Genomic DNA, 6,991 nt, shown 5'->3' with positions numbered 1-6,991 from the left:
AAATGATATGCCAAGATTTTAGATACCAACAGAAGGATAATGGAAATGGATAGGACACACTTTAATGCTTTCGAAGAGATTGATGCTACAAGGCTGGATAAACACTGAGTCTGTATCAATTACATAGTGATTTGAAAAGCTCTTCTTTTTCTATATTTGAACCAGCATGTCACTGCCAGAACTTCTGTTAAAAGACTATTTAGAAACTTGGTCTACTTATATTACTTTAAAATATATATTTGATGTTACGAACACTGACTTAAATGTTAATACTTTCATTGTTTAACATGGTATATGTATAGATGCAGAACTCATTTTGTTTCTACAGAAAAGAGGTATGTTTGTGGGCCTTTCAGTTCATTGTTTTGCATATAATATTTTATATATGTATATTGTAAATTAAATAATAATTTTATTTATTAATAAGAGAACAGGTAAACCAAAAACATAAAATTGCTTCTCCAGCTCATAATTCTGTTTCTTTAAAGGCTACCTAAACCATGCTGGAAAAAATGTGAATGATCTCTAGTTGGAAGAACAGAGATACACAAAACTCTTAATACTTATTTGGGTGGTCATTTGGATTTTTGGAACCTGGATGTGCTAAACCTATTCTTTTTTTTTATTTATTTATTTAAGATTAAAATTGATTGACATATGCTTAGAACTTTTAATTAACAGCCAAAAGGATAATGTTGGCAATGTGATGACACTTATTTTACACCCCCAGAATGAGATACATTTCCAAGCTAAAAACTCTATGGCTGTGTTCACGCAGCATCTTTAATCAGGCCTATTTAGGGCCTAGTGTATACATGACTCCCACAAGCTAAACTTGGTTAGCTCTTAAACTCAGTCATTCTTTCTCTTGCTTACGTGTTGTCTGACTTGGTTTAGCTTGACATGCTGTACGGACAAAATCCATGCCATTAATTAATGATTCGCTTTATTGTATACACCCAGAAAACAAGATAATTTATTAAACAGGTGAGCTGTGTTGTGTGAAATTGTTTTTTGAACATATGTTGATTAAAGGAAAATAAGGGAAATCAACCATCCCCTTTCTCAGACTTTTCTCAAACAATATTTTGTTGTTGTTAAACCTTTTCTTAAATATAACAATAGGTAGGAAGTGGAAGCTATAGAACAAACAAGTTTCTAGAAACATATGGACATAAATATTGTTCTCCTTGTGTGTGTGTGTGTGTGTGTGTGTGTGTGTGTGTGTGTCAGGGGTGGGTTCTAAATTTTTTTTACTACTGGTCCTGTGGGTGTGACTTGGAGGTCATGTGACTAGGTGGGCGTTGCTAGCTGGTCAGAGTCATTTCTGGAAGGTCCTCGCACTTACGACCTGACTCATTTGTTTGCTTTTAACACTGATCAGCTGTAGGACGGCCCTTTGAAGCCCCGCGGCAAGAGTTGAAACAGTTTTTTTCCCTCTAGTCATCAGCTGGGACTCAGGAGGCAGCAATAGATTGGGGGTGGGACCAAATAAAAGGTAAGAATAATGTGGGGGGTGGGGGGTGGGAGGGCGGGGGGGAGAACCGGTTCGGTGATGTCATATCGTCACCGCTAACTGCTCGGCCGAACCAGACCGAACTGAGAAGAACCCATCACTGGTGTGTGTGTGTTTAGGATCTACTAAATGAACATAAAAGCAATATTTTTTCTTCAGAGACTTGGATTTAAGAATCAGAAGGACAAGTTCCCACCACCAATTACCAATGAACTAAAGACATCTCTTTCTTTCCATATTTGACTAAGAAACTTATCAGTATTATTTAGATATCTGGATTGCTTATGAAGATTTATATGTATAGTTTTTTTTTTCTGTCCCTATGTGCCTTGCAGATTGGCATCCAAAATGAGTTGTCCTTATGATTCCCTTCTCGTTCCAATGCCATGTCTTCTTGCTCTTCTTTACACCTGTTTCTTTCCCTTTTCCCCCCAGTTACATTCTGCTTAACTGTAAATGAAAAGGGGAAAAATGGAAAATAATACTATGAATGGAAAGAGGATTTGTGGGCTAAGAAAGTACTAGTACTTTGAGGAATACCAAGATTATTTACAGCCAATAAAATATTTTCTTCTTTTTTTATAGCTACTTATCAATAGAATACAAATGGATTATAATAGGGGATGGAGGTATGGTTTGAACAGCAAGCTTATACAGGTAGACCTTCTCTTCGAACTGACAGTCCTAAACAAAACTCTCACTCATCGCTATCAGAACATTTGACAAAGCAACCTTTGATAGATCTCTGTCCTACTTGGCTCAACTTTTTTATTCTATGCTTTTTCTTCCTATAGCTTCCAACCCCTAACCAGATTTACAAGGCTCCCTCATTCCCAGACATTTTTGGTGATGAGCTGAAGTTCCAGGTTATATCTACTTATGAGAAACCAAGCTACCCAGAGGAATATGATTGCTACCTTAGCATGTGCGCAGCAACATTATAAAAGAACTACTATTACTAATAAACGCAAATAGACAAGACACACATACCAAGGAAGACCTATCTGATGGAAGGAAAGCAATTGACAAGTTATTTCTTGAAAGAGGACGATTATGTTATCTGATGGCTCTGCATTGAAGAAGAGGGCTTGACATGTTCTGACTTCACAGTTCAGGAGTTACATGTTTGCAGTTGAGGCTCAGAAAGATCAGGACCTGTTGGAAGAGCCTTCAATCCTGGAACAGTCAGGTAATCAGATACCTGCCACGGAAACACAGTAGTAAGCCAAATCACATCACCTAGAACCTATGCAGGAAAACACGCAGGACGGTGACCGAAGATGGATATGTTTAGTTTAATGAAAAAAAAAGGACTAGGGGAGACATGATAGCAGTGTTCCAATATCTCAGGGGTTGCCACAAAGAAGAGGGAGTCAAGCTATTCTCCAAAGCACCTGAAGGCAGGACAAGAAGCAATGAATGGAAACTAATCAAGGAGAGAACTAACCTAGAACTAAGTATAAATTTCCTGACAGTTTAGAATAATTAATCAGTGGAACAACTTTGCTCCATAAGTTATGAATCCTCCAACACTGGACATTTTAAAGAAGAGATTGGACAACCATTTGAAATGATATAAGGATTCCTTCCTGAGCAGGGAGTTGGACAAGAAGACCCCCAAGTCCATTCCAATTCTTCTGTTCTGTTCTGTTCTGTTCTGTTCCGTGCCGTTCCGTTCCGTTCTGCTCCGCTCCACTCCTCCACTCCACTCCACTCCACTTTCTGGGTCTCCTTGAAAGAAAGACATGTGACTCAGGAAAACAGGACTTGAGAAACTGATTTCTCTTGGCAAGCAATTTCCCAATCTCATACTTAATTTCCTGAATGTCTATAAACTACTCCTGCTATTTAAGCCAGGATTTTCTTAAACCAGGTTAGAGTCAAGCTAGCATGACCACAGAATAGGAGTAGACTAACTGGCAAGGATAGACATATTCTGGATTGTCGCAAAACCTGAGCATGCATAATTTGTGCTTCTGCCCTAAGAGAGGCAGTTGTTCCAGAACTTAAATTCACTACATATCCCAGAAATGCTTTGCCACATTTCATTTTCAGTACCCAAAACAAGAAAAGTGAAAATGATTTTATCAACTCTGAAATCCCATGTCAAGCAAATAATTTCATCAGCACGGAAACCATTGTATTAAGTTTCCCAAACATCTTATTCGTTGCAGAGGTTGAAACAGCTTTTCAAAAAAGACCAATCATTGTTCCTTACTTTTATTTTTGCAAGGTTTGACACCTCTAGTTAAGCTGGATGTGAACAGGAATCCATGAATAAATGATATATTGTCGATGACTTCTAAAACTCTTGTACTGCGTCTCTGACAGTGAGCATCCTGAATTACCCTAAGAAAAGCATCTCAACTCCAAATCAAAGAAACTTATACAAATGCATGTTCAGTTGATGTCTGGCAAATTTGGTGTATGTCTGCTGTGACACATTGCTATTTTTTCCCCCTACCAGTACAAAGATGGTTTTCCAAACCAGATGGTTTAAGAAGACTCCATGAACTGTGTAGGAAGCATCTTATAAAACTCAGTGATTACTTGTTACCTAATTTATGTGATCAGAGGCAATGTAAAAACAAAATAAATAATAAGCTAACATAGAATTCTTTCTAGATATTTATTTTCTGCTCCCTTTTTAAAAGAAGGATTCAAAGATATTGTTTTAGACTCCATTCTAGAACAGATCTTTTTCAATCCTATCTCACTTTACCAGCATCAAGGACACTCATTGTTCTTCAGAATTAGTTTCTGTAATTATTATGGGAGCTTAGTTTTCCTATTGGCCATCTCTTTTATCCTAAGTACAAAGAATTTTGTACAGTACTAGAAGTTGCTACCGAAAAGGTAGCAGGAATTTCAGCCTCTTATTCCAAAAGGACCTTGTTTAAGTTCTCAAACAGATCTTTTCTGTTGATCATTCTCAACAATTGAGTGTGCAAACCTTGCCTATCACTTTTTGTGTGATGAGCAACTAGAAAAATGTGATCAATAAAAAATAAATAAAATGTAAGCAATCCATGAACAAGTTTGGGGCAACAACTGCAGGTTCTCCTCAACGTACAAACACAATTGAGCTCAAAATGTATACTGCTAAGTGAGGAATTTGTGAAGTGAGTTTTGCCTCATTTTACAACTTTTCTTGCCTCATTTGTTAAGTGAATCCCTGCAATTGTTAAATTAATGACACAGTTGTTAAGTGAATCTGCTTCAGGGGTGAAATGCTACTGGTTCGGACCGGTTTGCCCGAACCGGTAGTAATAAAAGCTACCGGTTCAGGTGAACCGGTAGTAAAAAAAAATGCTACCGGTTCGTCCGAAATGGTATTTCCGATGATCAGCTGTGCCGCACAACTTATATTTCCTAGAAAGCAGGAAATCCTGCTTACTAGCGAATCTAAATTGTGCGGCACAGCTGTTCCCCCCCCCTCGCTGTTCTACTTATCTTAGAAAAGGCTTAAGTCTCCTTTTTCAGCACTGCGTGGTAGCACTTGCGGTGCGCATGCGCACAAAGCACGCAACGCACATGCGCAGCAAACCGGTAGCAAAGAGAACCAGTAGCAGACCTTGGAGCATTTCACCCTTGATCTGCTTTCCCCATTGACATGCTTGTCAGAAAGTTACAAAAGCTGATCACATGACCCCAGGACATTGTAACTGTCATAAATGTTTGTCAGTTGTCAAGCATCTGAATGTAGATCACATGACCCTGGGGATGGCCATAAGTGTGAAAAATGATCATGTCACATTTTTCAGGAGAGATTCTATCTTTCTCCCTGGATTTAAGGACCACCCCTTTAAAAAAACAAAAACCGTAATGCAATCGTAAGAGCCTTGGTGGCGCAGCAGACTAAAGCACTGCTAAGTAACACCAGCTGCCTGCAATTACTACAAGTTCAAATCTCACCAGGCTCAAGGTTGACTCAGCCTTCCATCCTTTCGAGGTGGGGAAAATGAGGACCCGGTTTGTGGGGGCAATAAGCTGACTTTGTATAAAAAAAGAACACCGCTTGGGGGGGCCCCGAAAGCCCTACTAAGCAGGTATATACAAAAGTATGAAGGCTATTGCTTAACGCATTGTAAGCTACCCTGAGTCTCCGGAAAAGAGCGGCATATAAATCGAACCAATAAATAAATAAAATAAATGTTTTATTGTAAAAGAAATCCCATGTTTTCACTTGGGCTTGCTCTCCAGTAAGTGTGTTTTGAGATTGCATCCTAACAGTGAAATCTGAACATCCTTTGTCAAAAGAAAAAAAAAACAACAGCAAAGTTTACCTATTATGTTCTAATCGAGCCATTGCCTTTATGCTTCTTAAGTAATATCAGATATAGAAATATATATGTTCTTTCTCCCATACAATTTTTTAAAATGTTAAAGAGCCTCGGTGGCGCAGTGCTTAAGAGTGCAGTACTGCAGGCTACTTCAGCTGACTGCCATCTGCCAGCAATTTGGCAGTTCAAGTTTCACTGTCTCAAGGTTGACTCAACCGTCCATCCTTCTGAGGTGGATAAAATGAGGATCCAGATTGTTGGGGGCAATATGCTAACTCTGTAAACTACTTAGAGAGGGATATAAAAGCACTGTAAAGCGGTATATAAATTTAAGTGCTATTGCTATTGCTATGCCAATTGGCCTAAAGGAGACAACATGCTTTGCCATTAAATGCTATATGTATAGCAAATCTATGTATAGATTTGGGATGGTTGTCCCAAAGTTGTCTACTCCAGTCTCCAACACAGTCCTTTCAACAGTTCCAAGGCTCCACATTCATTTGCACCACTCAGGTGACCCTGATGACACAGATAAAGCTCCAAATGGCCTTTACAACTCGCTAAAAGAATGCAAATGACCAGCTGTCTGCAAGGAGTGTGAATCCTTCCATTCCCCACCATCCAGTGGTGAAGAAGTTTCTTAGATGAGAAGTGAAACGTCTTTTAAGAAAAACCAGAAAGTCCGGTTGGCTCTTGAAAAAGCACCTTTGGGACAACCATGACCTGGATGACTGAGAATCTCCATAGAGATTTGGGATGTGTTTTTAAGTTTAAACAACAACGAAACCCTTGACAATACGTTAAGGCAGGGGTCTGCAATCTTAAACACTCAAAGAGCCATTTGGACCTATTTCCCACAGAAAAGAAAACACCGGGAGCCACAAAACTCTTCCCGTGCCTGAGTATTTCCTGAGCAGCCACAAAACTAGCATATGTAGTTGAATTAAACATTCTGTTTTCTTCTGAAACTTTTCTTTTCTTGGATTTATCCATGGTTGGCCTACCGTGAGTCAAAAAAGCTCAATAAATCGTGTGCCGGTGGGTGTTGCACATTGGCGGTTATGACGCATATTTTGAGTGACAGGGAGCCGCAACAGAGGGATGAAAGAGCCACATGTGGCTCCAGAGCCGCGGTTTGCTGACCCCTGCGTTAAGGCATAGACATGCTATCCTTTTGTAGGATCTTAATAGA

This window comes from Pantherophis guttatus, chromosome 1, assembly GCF_059756535.1.
Source record: "Pantherophis guttatus breed Tessera chromosome 1, ASM5975653v1, whole genome shotgun sequence".
In the NCBI taxonomy this organism is placed as follows: Eukaryota; Metazoa; Chordata; class Lepidosauria; order Squamata; family Colubridae; genus Pantherophis; species Pantherophis guttatus.
The sequence above is the reverse complement of the archived record's forward strand: the minus strand, read 5'-3'. Positions refer to the sequence as shown.